At 40.0% G+C, this 18,158-nt stretch overlaps 1 pseudogene; it reads right to left on the reverse strand.

Moving 5' to 3' along the window:
- Positions 1-5,627: 5,627 nt before the first annotated feature.
- On the reverse strand, positions 5,628-6,617 carry LOC128541362 (trace amine-associated receptor 13c-like; annotated as a pseudogene).
- Between the last annotated feature and the right edge of the window lie 11,541 nt (positions 6,618-18,158).

Consider the following 18,158-nt stretch of genomic DNA (forward strand, 5'->3'; position numbering starts at 1 on the left):
CTTTCATTTTCCTCATTCCTCAACTCTTTAAAGTACTCCTTCCATCTTCCCATTACCCTCCTGGCATCTGTCAGTACATTTCCATCTCTATCTTTAATCACTCTTACCTCCTGCACATCCCTCCCACCTCTATCTTTCTGCCTCGCCAACCTGTACAGATCCACCTCACCCTCCTTACTATCCAATCTAGCATACAAGTCCTCATATGCTCTGTGTTTGGCCTTTGCCACCTCTACCTTCACCTTATGCTGCATCTCTCTGTACTCCTGTCTACTCTCTTCAGTCCTCTCAGTGTCCCACTTCTTCTTAGCTAGCCTCATTCCCGGCATACACTTCTGGACTTCCCCGTTCCACCACCAAGTCTCCTTGTCCACTTTTCCCTTACCTGATGATACACCAAGTACCCTCCTACCTGTCTCCCTGATCACATTGGCTGTAGTTGTCCAGTCAACTGAAAGCACCTCCTGACCACCCATAGCCTATCTCAACTCCTCCCTAAAGACTACACAACCTTCTTCCTTCCTCACCTTTTACCACTTTGTCCTCTGCTCTGCCTTTGTCCTCTTCACCTTCCTCACCACCAGGGTTATTTTACACATGACCATTCTGTGTTGTCTGGCTACACTCTCCTCTACCAACACTTTGCAGTCACTAATCTCTTTCAGATTACAATGTCGACACAAGATGTAGTCTACCTGAGTGCTTCTGCCTCCACTCTCGTATGTCACCCTATGTTCCTGCCTCTTCTGGAAGAAAGTACTTACTACTGCCATTTTCATTCTCTTTGCAAAGTCCACCACCATTTGTCCTTCTACATTCCTGTCCTGAAGACCAAACCCAACATGTTCCCTAATTTAATTTTTCCCTGTTCCCTTCCCCAACATGTCCATTGAAGTCTGCACCAATCACCACTCTCTCACCACTGGGGATGCTCTGCATCACTTCATCTAACTCACTCCAAAATGTCTCCTTCTCTTCTAACTTACATCCTACCTGTGTGGCATAGCCACTAACAACATTTAACATTATCCCTTCAATTTCCAGCTTCAGACTCATCACCCTATCTGATACTCTCTTAACCTCTAGAACATTCCTTACAAACTCCTCTTTCAGAATAACTACCACCATGGTAAAACAATAAAATTTAGAAATGTTTCAAACATTTTATGAAAATTTTTTCATAATGTTATCAATTTGTTTTATTTATTATTTTCTTAATTAAATTTTTCATTTATAATTGTGTTTTATTTTGTTAAAATAGGGCATGTTCAAAATAATAGCAGTGTGAAGTTCAATTGGAGAGGTGAATTATTCTGTGAAACACAGTTGTATTTAGCTGTGCATTTCCCTCTGAAAATCAGAGTAAACCTGGCCGTTTCAGACATCATTCAGAACAACAGCATACTTTGATTCAAAAGTTTATTAGAGATGGAAAAACCAAAGAAGTGCAGAAAATGATATGGCTGCTCTGCTAAAATGATATCAAATGGTTTAAAATGGAGATCAAAACCAGAAAGATGGAAAACTACCAACCAAATGGATCGAAAAATAACAAATTTGGCAAAAACTCAGCCAATCATCAGTTCCAGCATGGTCAAAAAACATCTCGAGTTACTTTGCTGTAACCCTGTTCCCTGAAAAAGCCGGAACGAGATGCTGCGTGAAAACGCTATGGGAACATCTTTTTCGTGTTGCCGGTTGTGAAGCATGTGTGTATCAAACCCACAAAATTTTGGCTTATATAACCTCGGTCAGGTGATGTCGTCTGATGAGACGCACCTGCAGGTTATAAATAGGAGTATTACACAGCAGACCAAATAGTCATAAGCACGTCCCTCCTCCAAACAGCTCAGCAATGAGCATTTACTTAATGAGTCGTTTACATGAATCACTGATCAATAGCTCATGATGCATACATTTAAACAATTTATTCATACAAATGTACCTGTTTTACATGGAAAGTTACAGTTTTGTTACTGAATTTACTCAGATAAAGAGCCATATAAGAACTGTGGCAGCGGGCACACCTAAAAATAAATGCAGGGTTATTTTTTATAGTCTAAATTAAAATGCTTTTATAAATGTGGGCTATTGTTATCTACTTCAAATTACAATGTCTCGCTTGATATTATCTGCAACTATGTGCGGCTCTAGATGAGCTGCGGCTCATTAATCCTGGAGATAATAAACTAAGGCGTGAGGCATCATGTCTATAGTTATAGAGCGCCAGTCAGCGGTAAAAGCCAGCAAATGCACAAACACGCCGCAACGGTAAAAGTAACATACCGCTTGTCCACCTACTGTAACAGAAGTTCTTTAAATTCACATGACGTCCAGTTTAGCACAGGGATAAGTCAGCAGATGCAAAGGGCTGATGGGGTCTGGATCACTGTGAGGACAGGAGCATCATGTGTAGCTCCAACCATCATAAGGCAGAATCCAGCTGGAGCTGTTCCTTCTCTGGATGCCTCAGGAACCTCACAGGATTGGCCTTTGTCTACTGAAGCTAGCACAATCTTCAGATGCCTCGAGATGGGTAGAAAAATACAGAACAGATGGAGTGAATTAGCGTAGTTGCCATTCAAGATAGATGTACTGGAGTATTAGGTTATGGGATGAGTTACGTTTATGCCAGAAAGAGATGCATCTTGAGTCTTGGGAAACTGTGTCTGAACCCCGAACACTGTCTAGAAGGCTATTCCAAAGCTTTGGAGCTAAATATGAAAATGCCCTATCCCTTTTTGTGGATTTTGAAATTCTGGGAACTACCAGAGGTCCGGAGTTTTGTGATCTTAAGGAACGAGGTGGATTAAAGGATATCGGAAGCCTGGTTAGGTGTGTAGGAGCTAAACCATTTAAAGCCTTGTATGTAAGTAATACTATTTTGTAATTAATTCCAAACTGAACAGATAGCCAGTGCAGGGATGATAATTATATAATAATATCAACACCGTGGTGAAAAAGGCACAGCAGCATCTGTACCACCTCAGACTATTGAGAGACTTCAGACTGCCCTCCAGGGTGCTCAGGAATTTCTACTCCTCCACCATAGACAGCATCCTGAAGGGAAACAGGACCTGGTTCGCGAACAGCACCATGCAGAACAGATAAGCCCTACAGAGGGTGGTGCAGTCAGCTGAGCTCATTATTTGCTCCCTGACCTGCAGCTCCCTGACCTGCACTCAATCTACAGCTAGAAGTGCTGGACCAAGGCCAGGTAGATCGTGCAGGACCTCAGCCATGCTAGCAATGGACTGTTCTCTCTGTTGCGGACTGGAAAGCGATTCTGCTCCCTGAAGGATCTCGGATGCATCCTGGACACTTATGGACACATTCATGCACACTTTATATCTATGTTTCATTCTTGGATTGCGAGTAAAGCAGTTTGCAAGTGTTCTGCAAAATGAGCAAAGATTTTAAAATAAATTTTGACTTACATATTTTATTTTGTGTTTGTAAGCGCGTGTGTACAGGACATGTGTACTGTGCGCGTGTAAATAAAAAAAAGTCTCATTAGAGGTTAAAAATCCATTTTCTCCATCAGCCTGTCATGTGCACACACTCTACTCTACACAGAAACACTGCTCTGTCGCGATTCTTTTCAAAGGTAAAGTGCAGGTTCATTTGTTTGTTTGTTTTACTTTATAGCAGTAATTCCGTTAGTATGCGCTTACAGGAATGTCATTAGCTATGTTCCTTGCTATTTTTTTTTTGACAAAACAGTATTTTCGTTGATGTCTGTGTGTGTGTTTGTGTGAAATTCAAATAAGAGAGGAGAAAGGTTTACTGTGAGTTTTCATTATTTCTTATGGGAAAATTCGATATGGGAAAATTCATCTCTTATTGGTATAATCAACATCCGTGCATGCGTGTACTGTTTACTATAACACTGTGACCACATGTGTGTGTAAAATATTTTGTGTCTCTATGCGTGTGTGTGCAGTGTGCATGTAAAGCAAAAGCAAGTCTCATTAGAGAGGTTAAAAAATATATTTTTTCTCTCTGCTCAAGGCTCAGCCTGCTCTATTTTTTGGGGGGCTGTGGAATGAATAATTTGAGTTTCCATTATTACTTATTGGAAAACTTGATTTGGTTTATGAGTGTTTTCAAATACGAGCCCGCTTTCAGAAATAATTATGCTTGTTTTCCAAGGTTCCAATGTAGTTGACTTTATCTGACCCAATTGAATGCAGTTAATATGGCAATATTTTATTTATAAAACATTATGAAATTACATGTAGTTAATCCGACCAGAATTTTTTATTAGGCATCGCAAAACTTTATCAAGTTAGAATGACCAAATTTTTGTTTTTGTTTTGATTAAATAAATGTATGTTCATATATCAAGATTACAACAAATCATTTCAAACTGGTTAGATTTTATTAGAGAAATGCAATTCAATTGGGTGAAAAAGTTTTTTCCCATAATTTAGTTACGTTCATTCAACAACTTAAAAAAAAAATTGAATCAAAATTAAAACCTTTTTTATAAACTTTAGTTTTTTATTAGAAATTTATTATTTTAATCAGTATATTTTTGTGTATTTATTTTTAATAGTTAAGATATTGTCTGACTATAATAATAATAATAATAATAATAATAATAATAATAAATGGATATCTAAAAGGCTGCTATGGTGAACACATACAGTATTTATATACACACAATACAGCGTCTTTAGGTATTGAATTAATAAGGAATTTGCAAAAAAAAAAAACTTCAGGAAACTTTATTCGGCTGAACAACACATCACATATCAAGTGGGTTTTGGAAAAGCTGAAGAACTACCTTGCTGGTCGTTGCTTTTGTCCTCTGTGATTTTATAAATGAACACACTCCTCATACATTAATGTGGTAAAGTGCCTCATATTAAACACAAACCCAGTGATAATCTTGTTGATTAATTGATTGCATCCTATCTGTTTATTCGAATATTGTTAATTACCTAAAGTTAAAACATTCCACCATTTTTTAAAATAATTAATCTAATTCTAATTAGACATACTGTATTGGCTTTATGGAAATGTTTTCGACCCTCTAACATTTTCATATAAATGTGTAAAAAGTAAGAGACATAAAATGCTTTCTGGGGATGTGAACATATGTTATTGTGGTAGTGTTTTATTATTGAAAATGCGTTTCCATTAAATTTTTTAATGATTTCGTAAATATATTGACTTTACAGGCTCTGAGTGTCTCTTAGTGAAGTTAAATACATTTTTATCAAGTTGATATAAATCACATTTCTCCTCACAGCGACTTGAAATGAACTAAGATCACTATAAAAGTATCTTAAATATTTGCAATTTATTGAATGCTTTCCATAAGCCCTATATAAAGTAGAGTATAGATAAATAAAAAGGTTGATTTTGGAACACTTCTGATTCTTCTGATTGCTCTATACTGATGTAAGGGAACCTTAGTTTTAAGAAAGGTGTTATATGTAACTAAATATCACCCGCTGTGTAAAATTCACATGTATGTGTAGTTTTCTTAACATTTCTCTCCTATTTTATGCTTTTGTGGAAAATTTAATTTTTATAATATATATTTTTTATCATAATTTTTTCACCATAAAATTAAAATTACTTATATTTAGGCACTTCAATAAAATAATAAAAAAATATCATGAAAGAACATTGATTAATGCAGAGTCAATGTGAAATATTTGCAGAGTTAGGATTAATTTAATGCACCTCCTAAACCACGGGTAAAACAAAGCATAAATAAATGGATTAATTGTGGAGTTAAGATAAATCATAATAAAAAAAAATTAAAAAGATACTGACTGAAATTCTATAATATTGCCTAATAAACTGTTAATAAAATATGGGAGTAAACATGCCAGAAACACAGACACTAAAATGCCGAGGACTTTAGCTGCTTTTCTCTCAGATTTCATTGAGTGTGAGTTGATTTTCTGTGTTTTAAAACGTGAGTTATTATTAAGTTCTCTGATAGCAGTGGCATGTTTCTTAGCAATCACAAAAACCAGAGTATACAATATGATTATGATAGAAAGCGGAAATATAAAGGAAAATACAAGATCAATTATGGTCCAAACCATAGTCATACGGAGAACACACTCCCCGGGACACAATACAGAACTTGTGAAGTTTCTATTGAGATATAGGCCTGCTGAGATATATGCCACCACTGCAGACCAGTTTAAAACAACAGCAACACAAGTGATTCTCACAGAGACAATTTTTATGTAGAGAAAGGGGTTTGAGAGTGCCAAATACCGATCCACAGCAATCTGAGCAATAGTATAGATTGATATTGTAAGAAGACTATTAGCTAGCCAGTAGATTGTGCACAAATCTCTTGCAAAAGTCCAGCATGACTCAATAGTCCAGATTAACATTAGTGGCATTACAAAAATACCAACAAGGAAGTCAGACACAGCCAAGGAGAGCACAAGCATGTTGGTCGGTGTGTGAAGCTGCTTGAAGTGAAGAACAAAGATGATGACGAGCAGATTTCCACAAACTGTTAGCAGAACCACAGCAGCTGAACACACATACAGTAAGATATAAACTGCAGGAGATACAGATCTCTCTGGGCAGGAGAAATGCTCACAGCGACCAGACTGATTAAGCTCTGTCAGGTTCATGAAAACAGAATTTCATAATGAATACAAAATTTTAAGTAAAACAGGAATCTCTGGTGTTTTTATACAATCGAAATAAATCACGCCTCCCTAATTTGAGTGACAGCATTATAGATATAATGTAATGCCTTGTTTAAACACAAGAACTAAACTAGGAATGTTTCATGTGGTCTGGGCTGGACTGATGGCACCCTTGGAATCCCTTTAATTTCTGTCAATTAAAATGTTCAAGTTCATTAATATAAAATTAAATACACCTACAGGATGTAGTGAACATTAGACAAGAACATACAGTAGTTATTTTCATGTAACAATAATGACTATTACATACAGGAACGGTTTATTGGATATTTTGTGAAAATAATTCAATACAGTAATATAATTGTTTTATTCTCTTAAGCTAATTTTTTTTAGTTCCTTGCTCTAACATAAACATGCAAATGTAGATTTAACATAAAAAGAATAAAAATGTTTACACTGAAGTGCCTAATCTAATTAATGAATAAACTTTGTAAAATAAAAATAAAATAAAAAATGTTTTAAATATTGTGAAAGTTCTCAAAAAAGAAAAAAAAAAAGAAAACTAATGCTTGATTTGCCTGTCGTGGACCTAAGCTTTCCTACGCTCACAGACATACCATTTTTTACAGTGTTATTATTCAGCACAAAGTTGCGTAGCTGAGGAGATGTGGTGCATGGTTCAGACAATCCAGGGCTAACTGTGTGGTGAAAATTAAATTAACAACTCTGGAGACTTCAAATAAAGTCACATGAGTACATGTTTATTTAAACAGTGCTGGACATCTTTGTTACACGCACCGCAAAAGTTTCTGCAAGAAAAAGGATCCCCCCTCACCCTCCACACTGTGCCTTAAATATTCTTACATAGCAGGTCATAGTGACATCTCATAATATTTAATTAAACAACAGAGCTGTTCCCTCGGGTGCTGATATACAGGCGAGTTACATCTTCTGATGCTGAGTTTCTGTTAACATAGACAGATCAAGGCCATTTGATTGGTACCATTAAACATTTTATTACTATTTATTCTATGTTTTGCTGGCGAAATACATTTTAGGCAAGGCGTCTGCTCAGTCTTGTTAAATCGTTTTAAACCCATAAATTCTGCCAATTCCCCCATCCATGAAACAGGTTTGATAACTTCACACCTACATCAAAGGTGAGAAGAGGGATTACAGTAACTGAGCACGCTGTCACGTTATATATACTGTAAAACACGCGTATATCAGCCTTTTGATAAAAACGCTGCCTTTTGTAAAGTGAAGTACAAGCTGCAGGTTTCCGCACGGCGACGAAAAGCTTCATTTCAGTCATAAATTCACAATCAAATTCCAGCTATTATTTCCAGCCGTGGTCAAATAATGAATGAAATTACATTTAGGCATTTGGCAGATGCTCTTATCCAGAGCGACTTACATTTTTTTATCTCATTATACATCTGAGCAGTTGACGGTTAAGGGCCTTGCTCAAGGGCCCAACAATGGCAACTTGGTGGTTGTGGGGTTTGAACCTGGGACCTTCTGAACCATAGTCCAATGCCTTAACCACTGAGCTACCACTATTATTCAACGCTGGACACCAATATAAACCATTTCAGGTGACTACCTCTTGAAGCTCATCGAGAGAATGCCAAGAGAGTGCAAAGCAGTAATCAGAGCAAAGGGTGGCTATTTTGAAGAAACTAGAATATAAAACATGTTATCAGTTATTTCACCTTTTTTTGTTAAGTACATAACTCCACATGTGTTTAGTCATAGTTTTGATGCCTTCAGTGAGAATCTACCAATGTAAATGGTCATGAAAACAAAGAAAACACATTGAATGAGTGAAGGTGTCTCCAAACTTTTGGCCTGTACTGTATATTGTTCATTCATCTCTTCTAATAATGGCGACACATTTTTAGGTTTTAAATGATACGTTGGCATATGCACAAATCAGGACATTCGCATAGTTAACACTCTTAGATAGCCTACTATCAGGAATAAAATAAATTTCAATACCATTTAAACTGAGGCATTGCCATGGCTTTTATTGTTTTGTCCCTGTTAAGACATTACAAAAACTATATAAGAAACTTTTAAACCACGAATTTGGGCATCTCATTTCATCATTATGAAAATAATATGAAGCAAATATACACACGTTAAATATGAAATATCTGTTGTAAAACAAAATTACATTTATGTTTGCTTCAGCATTGGAAACAATATTGTTTTAGGCTAACTAATTATACACAATTCTTCGTTGTACTTGGTCCGGCTTTTAGATTAAGTCCCTTCATGCGCCATCTGGTGGATATTCAGTAAAGCACAAAACATCTATTTAAATTCCCAAATGTTGCTTGCGGCAAGTCGAGGCACGCCGTGCGCCAAATTGCGGCATCTCTTGGGAAAACATGCACATTTTTAATGGCCACATCTGTATGATGAAAATTACAGGCCTCTCTCATATTTTTAAATGGGAGAACTTGCACAATTGGTTGCTGACTAAATACTTTTTAGCCCCACTGTATATGTTCAACACTCATATTAAAGAACTGGGCTAAGAAAGAATTCTCTAAATGGTAGTATTTCCTCAGCCCTGTACTTCTGACCAAGGGCATATTAGGCCCTGAACATGAGATGATCATAGTAAAGTTGGCATTGGCTTACATAATCTCTGTGCTAATGGAATTGAAGTAAATTCTTTACTTGTTAATATGCATATACTCTATATCCTGATAAGGACTTGATAGCTGTGCAGGAATCGCAAAGAGAAATAGGATTAAACAGTTCTTAGATATCCCTATAAAGACCCATGTAGGGTTTCAGCTCTGATTCAAAGGTGAATCAAATCTTCGGGTTAATTTCGGGTTAATTTTTTCAAACTGAATTAAAATTTATAATGTGCACTTTATCGACTACCCATCCACAGTTTTGTAAGATTCAGTGTATCTTACCAGTTCTGCTTATCACATGGCCACCGATGATAATAAAATCTAGTATTTAGCAATTTTGAGCAAGGTACCTTTTTAACTAAGATCTGGGCAGATGTTTAGACTTTAAAATACACAACCAGGACCACAGTTCTTTATGAAGAAACAGGAATTTATTTGACTAATCTATGATACATTAAACTACGCTACTTAAACACACACATGCCTGCACACAAATATACACAAATAGTTCAAGGGTAAGAGTTAAATGAAGTTTTCTAGTATTGTTTATTAGACCTGAGAAAGTCGCAAGAGCAGAGCCTTGGGTTTAATCTTACGGTTTAGTTATGTAGCGAGCACCAATTTCAGCAAGGTATGAAGCTTTGTTTGGGTACTTGTGTTGCTTTGCGGTCTTCCTCTGTGATTCACCTTTAGTGGTAGGGAATCAGGGCATTGCTGATTGGCTGGCGCTCTGAAGCTGGGTGACGTCTCTTGGGCAAGCCCTTCAGTAATGGGTTGGTTGCTTGGTTACCAACGGCGGAGCTCTGGCATTTCTATAAATGATATAGATATTCTTCATTGCGGGACTTTGGGGTTCTGTCATGAAGATTCTTGAAGGTCTTGAAGAGCTGTTTGCTAGCAGGTCAGACGCAGGGTGAAAGTTGATGGTGGAAGAGTGATAAAAAAGCTTGCTTCGACCCGTAGGTGACGTTGGATGAACATTAGATGACATTCAACCCTTAGATGACACCTTTTAAGTTATGCAGAATAATCAAACAGAAACACAAGAATAAGACATGCTAAATAAATGTATGTATACTGGCATGTTTTAAAGATTGCATGAAAGAGAGTATCTTGCCGTATGCCTCTTTGTTCGTTGAGCCACGTTTTTGGGTTTAATTTGCAGTATCAGGTCTCAGCGTAGCTCCAGGCACAGAGAGGCTTCCTGTCCCATGCCTGGTAAGCTTTCCACATGGCTTGTTTTACTGATGCTCTTTTATGTTTGCGGATGCGCTTCTTTATGTTTGCGGAATGCACGAAAAGGTTATTAGGACGTCGCCAGTCAGCTGGGAGTAGGGCTTTGGAATATAATAGATTGATTACCCATTTTGGGGCCTGTTCATGCCTACACCCATTTTTGGAGAGGGCCTGTGAATGTGATTGGGTAGGCCAAGGAAGAATCTTGTAAATAGTGTTAGCCTAGTGGGTTTGGTGATTATAGTTGAATGTGTGTGTGTGTGTGTGTGTGTGTGTGTGTGTGTGTGTGTGTGTGTGTGTGTGTGTGTGTGGGGGGGGGGGAGCTGGGGTAGGATTGACTAGGCATTTAAAACATTGTAATAAAGGTTTCATATTTCTAGTTAACATTCCACATAGAAAATAAAAGCAAATCTCTACATTTTCAAAGTAGGCACTGGTGCGTTGGCCGTGTTGCAAAGCTTCGCGAAGACACAGTGAAAGTGGAAGGTCAGCACGTGCCAAATGAAGAGCGGGTACACGGAGATGACTTGTGGTCATGTGTGCATGTGGATCAAGGCCAGAAAATCAAATAGAGTTCGTGTTTCGAATTCATGGTCAAGATGCAAGAGCGGGAGTTGATATCCAGAAATTAAAACAAGATGTTGATCGAGATCCCTGAAGCAAGACAGGAGCAGTCGCTGGAAAATTGGGCATCGAGTGGTTGTTTGTAAGTGAGTTAAATAGAGCTAAGGGATAAATGAAATAAGGAACAGGTGTGCTTAAGCCGGTAAATAAGCTGGCAAAACAAAAGCAGTGAACTGGAGTGTGGAACAGAGTCATGGGTAATTATGGCTTGGTTTGACAGGTAAGCTTTGACAGGTGAGCTGGGATGAGGTCTTGAGACAGCTGATGGTGGATGCTGCAATTAAGTTTTGGTTGACCCGAGAGTCTATGAGGGCTTTTATGACATGAGATCTGGGGTGGAGATTTGAGTGAAAGCCGGGGTATGGAGTGGTGATCACGCTTATGGGTGTCAATGATGGTAGTGAGATCCACTAGCTCTTGAAGAGTGAAAGGAAGCTCTCACACAGCTAGATCATCTTTGATGGGGTTGGAGAGTACATGAAGGAGTCCTAAAATTGGAACAGAATGAGTCCCTTGGCATAAATTAAGTAGTTGACCGACTACATTTCCGGAAAATGAGCAATTGAACACCCAACTCATTTTATCATGCTCTGTCTGCCTGTTTGTCTGTGGATAATAGCCGGAGGATAAGCTGGGGGTGGCATCAATTAGCTTAAAGAAGGCAGACCAGCACCAGGCAGTTAATTGGGGTTCCCGATCCAATGTAACATCTGTAGGGAATCCATGAAGCTGGAAAACATGAACAATTAAGAGTTCGGCAGTTTAATTCGCTGTAAGGAGGCCAGATAGTGGGATGAAGTGTGCCACCTTGGAAAAGCAGCTCACCACCATGAGCACACATGTGTTCCCTCAGAATCGGGGAGTCCGGTGACAAAGTCAAGGGTGATGTGGGACCAGGGCCTGTGATGATTCGGGAGAGGTCTAAGAAGGCCAGCAGGGGGCTTGTTGCTGGTCTTGCTCCTAATGTAAGAGTTGCAGGCAATAAAAAAAGTTGAACCAGAGCCAAAGTCTGTGCCACACTGGGGTGGCAGGCCAGTCTAAAGCTATGTCCCCATTGGCGTAGTTCCTTTCAGCAGGAGAAAGCTGGTGGGAGAAGAAACAGCACGGGTACAGTTTGTTATCTTTTGTCAACCCCTGAATCGTAGGCGTCCACTTTGACCACAAACTGAAGAAGGGTCTGGCTAAAGTAGAACATTGGCTGAGGTGAATCGCCTCTTCAGATCTAGAAACGCTCTGGCCACTTGAATAGAGACTTGGCTGAAGTCAGGGAGATGAGTGTGGCAGGTACTGAACTATAATCCCGAATGAATTGCCTGTAAAAGTTGGCGAACCCCACGAAACACTGAAGCTTCTTGCGTGTTGTTGGGCCAGGCCAGTCTGTGACCGCCCTCAGCTTGGCAGGGTCCATCTGAATCCTAGATTGGGCGACAATGAAACCCAAAAAGGATTTCTTTTTTTGAAAGATTGATTTTTATGTTCCTCCAAAAAGCATGAGAAGATGAGGATATCATCTAGGTACACAAAAGCAAAGACATTCATGAAATCCCTGAGGACATCCTTAACTAGGGCTTGGAACACTGCTGGGGCATTGGCCAAACTAAACGGCATGACTAGATACTCATAATGCCCTGATGGGGTGTTAAAGGCCTTTTTCCACTTGTCCCCTTCTCTAAATCTGACTAGGTGGTAGGCACTGTGAAGGTCCAGTTTTGTAAATAATTGGGCCCACTGCAAAAGATAAAAGATGGTGGACATCAGTGGCAGAGAGTACCGGTTCTTGATGATGATTCCATTCAGTCCCCTGTAATCAATGCAAGGACGTAGGGTTCCATCTCTTTTGGCCACAAAGAAAAAAACCACCCCCAGCAGGTGATAAGGACGGCCTAATGATGCTGGTGGCTAAAGCCTCAAAAATGTATTGGTCCATGTCCTTCCTTTTATTTTGTGGAAGTAAGAAGAGACGACCCCAAGGTGGAGCAGTGACAGACAGGAGGTTGATAACGCAGTCCTAGGGACAATGAGGGGGAAGAGAGATGACCGGAGACTTGCTGAACATGGCCTTAAGATCGATGTAATCATGTGGAACCTTCAAAAGGTCAGGAAACTTCTCAGGGGGGGCTGAGGCTATGGTGGGGCATAAAGTATATTTCAGGCAAGATGCCAGGAGAGGGGACTCTATTAGAGAATGCCATTGTTTCTCTAGTCTACGTGTGGCTTGTGGCGACCAATCCGTGGACATCCAAGCACCAACTGGCACTGAGCCTTATCCATGACAAGGAAGAAAATCTCTTCAGGGTGGTTCCCAGAGTTCCTTAGGCGGCTAATTGTCAAAGAACAGTGTGACGGGAAGGACTGGACGGCCTCTAGGCAACTGGATTTTAACAGGCTCTGCCTAGATCCGGCGTTGTCATACCAGATGGCCATTCCCCACTCAAGGGCTCTCTCCATAAGGAGGGTAATGATGTATGTCATCTTGGAACGCTCAGTAGGAAAGGCCGAGCACTGGAGCTCGAGCAGCAGAGAACACTGCGAAAAGAATGATCGACAGGTGCGAGGGTCTCCGTTTTAGAGTTGAGGATTGGGTAGGTGAGTTTTGCGCCAAGCTGGGGGTGTGAGAGAGGACGGGAGGACGGAGCATGCCTGCTGAAACTACGTTCACAGCTGAGATAAACTCTGGGATATCTAATGGAGGCTTTGCTGCTGAAAGTTAATAAGAGCGCCTTGTTTGGCGAAAGTCTGGCGAAGCTTGGCCTCAGATTGATTACTAGCCCGGAGTTGGACCCAGTCTATGTTGAAAAGTGTCTGCTGGGTCCGCCATGGGCGCAGTGTACTGTCATGGGAGGAGGCAGAGAAGGAAAGAACCCAATAGCAGACACTGGTTTACTTAAGGGAATTTTATTTGAGTCTAAGGGGTTAAGTAAATACAGGCTGAGGAGCGTAGTGTGTGTGTGTGTGTGTGTGTGTGTGTGTGTGTGCGTGCATGAGAAAGTCAGCGCGCAGCAGCGGGGGGTTGTGTGTGTGTGTTTTAAAGTTTGTTTGCACACAGAATGCTTTGAGGAATACCCGGTGATATGACAAGGGGGCAGGGCGAAAACGTCAGGGAATCATCCATAACCCCGGAAGTGGAAGTGCAGGAATCTTTCTCGGTTTTAGCGAGGAATGCGGGTTGCGCAACTAAACTGCCGCAGGGGTTTCCTGATGCTGGTTTGCTCCGTGAACAGGTGGAGGAGAACAGAGAGCTTCGGTTTGCTTCCTTAAGGAGTAGGAGCATGGTGCCCGTTGTGAGAATCCCTCTGAGATGGCGGAAGCACTTAACGATGGAGCGTCGAATATGGAACCACATTTATAACACAGGCAGGGTCACACACAGAGATTAGTCAAGGTAGTCCAGAATAGGCAAGGTAATCGTGGGGGAAAAGACTAAGGAGCAATCCACAGGGCAGCGGGGTCGGCAACGTGTCAAAATTCAGGAAACAATATCCAAAAAAGACATGTGGCACGCGAGTGAGACACTCCGGCAGAGACTGGTGCACTCTGCATGCTTTTAAGGCCTAGGGATGGTATCCTAATCGGATACTGGTGTGCCATTATTAAACACTGGGTGCGCAGAAAACTCTGGAGTGGAGTTAGGATTGTGAGGTGCTTGGTGGATCAAGGAGGCTCGTGACACTGGTGCTTTGGTGCAGTCAGAACAACCTGGAGCTAAACACACTCAAAACTGTGGAGATAACAGTGGACTTTAGGAGACAGCCTTCAACACTACTCCCCCTTACAATATCCGACAATCCCGTGTCAACCGTGGAGTCTTTCATGTTTTTGGGAACTATAATTTTCCATGAACTGAAATGGAAACTCAACATTAACTCCATTCTCAAAAAATCCCAGCAGAGAATGTACTTCCTACACCAACTAAGGAAGTATGGTCTGCCTCAGGAGCTGTTGAAAATTTTTTACACTGAAGTCATTGAGTCTGTCTTGTACTCATTCATCACTGTCTGGTTGGAGCAGCCAAAAAATAGGACAGGAACAAACTGCAGAAAACAGTTAAAACAGCTGAAAAAATCAGTGGAGCTCCCTTGCCCCCTCTCCATAACTTGTACTCTACAAGAACCGGAAAACAGACAGAAAAAATATCCACAGATTACTTACCCCCAGGACACAACCTTTTTCACCTCGTCCCTTCTGGCAGACGTTACAGAACTCTGCACAGCAAAACTGCCAGACACAGGAACAGTTACTTAAAGTTGAACTGGATCTTACAACTGTCTTTAAATCATTATTTGCACAAGTCTAGTATCATATTGTATATTGTGTAAAAGCACCACCATGCCTCCATCAAACTCCCCACATGCACATTACTTCACTACTACTATACTAATTTGTTTTTGCACTACCTAGTATAGTACATATGATGCACACAGGATTTCATGCCCCACTTTACAATCCCTTTATGTACACTATACTGCACATATTCAGGATCCTCCTGTGTGTGTCTTTTTTGGCTGAAAAAACACCAACAAAAAAAAAACAATTCAGTATTTTTTTGCAAGCAAAACATGCTTTGTATATGACACCAGGGATGTCGGTTGAAGATTTGGCCATCCCTCCTGACTACATGTGGTTATTGTTATTGCAGCTGACTGGTCAAAAAGAGTCATGTTATTATTGTTGCTGGGTCTGATTGGTGCAACAGTCATGTGGTAGATCTACTGGCTGGGTGTGTTAAATAAAATGGTTAGAAAGGTAACAAGTAAGTTGAGTGGAGCCGAATGTGAAGAGTAAAAGTACTGTTTCTTCTTCACAAATCTACTCAAGTAAAAGTAAAATGTATGGTGCAGAAAAACTACTCATAGAAGTATTTTTTTTTCGAAAAGTTACTAAAGTAAGTGTAATGGAATAAATCTATCTCATTACTACCCACCAAGCATGGGAAGACCATGCAAACTCCACACACACGGGAATCAAACCTGAACCCTGAAGGGGCAAGGCAACAGCTCTAACCACTACACCACCAGAGCCTTTCCACTAAATATTAGAGAAATAAGGGTTTTCAAATAAGAATATAAAGTATGAAATGAGATTTTTTTTACAAACATAAAAACATGGGAAAATATAGGAAAACCTGTAAAAAATGACATTATGTAGAAATAATATAACTGCAATGGAATTAGAATATAGAAACCCTATCCAGTCATGAGCGAGACAATGTGCAAAGTCAAGTCCAAAATTTAAAATTCCATGGTGTGCAAAATGTGCAAATGTATGTTATTTCTAATGTGTAATGTGCATAAAGATGAGTAGTGAGATTGTTTTGTGTAAGAAAGCAGATCAGAGTGTCAGGTCCTATGTGGTGTTATGATTGATTGTCTGTATAGCCTGCAGAAAGAAGCTTCTCCTCAGTTTCTTTATGTTGGCCTTCAGGCAGCGGAATCACATTCCTGACCGCAACAGACACTCCAGAGTTCCTTCTTAATCTAAATTGAGTGCAGGTCAGGGAGCTTGGTATGGACCCTCTGTAGACCTCATCTGTCCTGCATGGTTCTGTTCCCAAGCCAGGTTGTGATGTTTCCTGTCAGGATGCTCTCTATGGTGCGAGGGTTCCTTAATACTTTAGAGGGCAGTCTAAAGCCAAAGCTTTGCCAGAGGAACAACCTCCTTCTAAACGTCAGTAAGACAAAGGAGTTGATAGCAGACTTCATCACTAAGCAGGAGAGGAACTACCAGACCCCCATAATCAACGAGAGCCGAGTGGAGAGAGTGGACAGCTTCAAATACCTCAGTGTTAACATCACGCAGGAACTGTCGTGGTCCTGTCACATCAACACCGTGGTGAAAAAGGCCCGGCAGTGTCTCTACCACCTCGGATGCCTGAGAGACTTTAGACTGCCCTACAAGGTGCTTAGGAACTTTTAATCCTGCACCATAGAGAGCATCCTGATGGAAAACATCACAACCTGGTTCGGGAATAGCATTGGGCAGGACAGACGAGCTCTACAGAGGGTGGTGCGATCAGCAGAGAGCACCATCCGCACCGAGCTCCCTGACCTGCACTCGATCTACAGGACCAAGGCCAGGAAGATAGTGAAGGACCTCAGCTATCCCAACAATGGACTGTTCTCTCTGTTGAGGTCAGGAACGCTCCCTGAAGGCCAACACAGAAAGACTGAGGAGGAGCTTCGTCCTGCAGGCGATACGGTCTTTTAATCAGTACACCACACAGTACTGACCCACACATATGGTTTTTACACTCACTCTGGACATTCTGGACATTCGTTTACACTAGTGGCCACTGCACAACTACACTTTATGGTCATTAGTTAAATCACTCTATCACAAGCCACTTTAAATAAATCACTTTTAAGCATATTTGCACGCACAAGACACTTTAAATATGTAGATTGCACAACCCTGCACATTACCATTTTTAATACCATTTATATCTAACTTTATTCCACACAAAAATGCCATTAATCTATATCTACTTTGTACAGCTGTTTTCTTATTGTTCTATATTTCTTCATATATTTCTATATTGTATATTTTTGTTGTACAGTTATTTTATTTAAATTTTAATTTTATATTTAATTTTATTCTTTCTTGGTTAAATTTACCTTCTATTTTATGTTTCATATTTATTTCCTATACATAGTCTTTTATTTTAAGGTCACGAGCAGTTGTCTAAGCATTTCACTGCATATCGTAATGTGTATGACTGTGTATGTGACAAATAAATTTGAAATTGATTTAAAGTTCCATAAGCATTTAAGCTGGTAGAGATGCTGCCGGGCCTTTTTCACTACAGTGTTTATGTGACATTCAGAGGCTAAACACCGGTCCTATGTGATGTAAACACCAAGGTATCTAAAGCTTTCACTCTCTCCAGTGGGCTATCCTTGATGAAAGTGGTCTGGTAGTTTCTCTCCCGCTCTGGGTCAGAGGTGAATTAAATCTTTAACTATTCAGGTTAATTTGATTTAACTGAACAAAATTTATACAGTTATAAATT

The sequence above is a fragment of the Clarias gariepinus genome, chromosome 2 (genome assembly GCF_024256425.1).
Source record: "Clarias gariepinus isolate MV-2021 ecotype Netherlands chromosome 2, CGAR_prim_01v2, whole genome shotgun sequence".
In the NCBI taxonomy this organism is placed as follows: Eukaryota; Metazoa; Chordata; class Actinopteri; order Siluriformes; family Clariidae; genus Clarias; species Clarias gariepinus.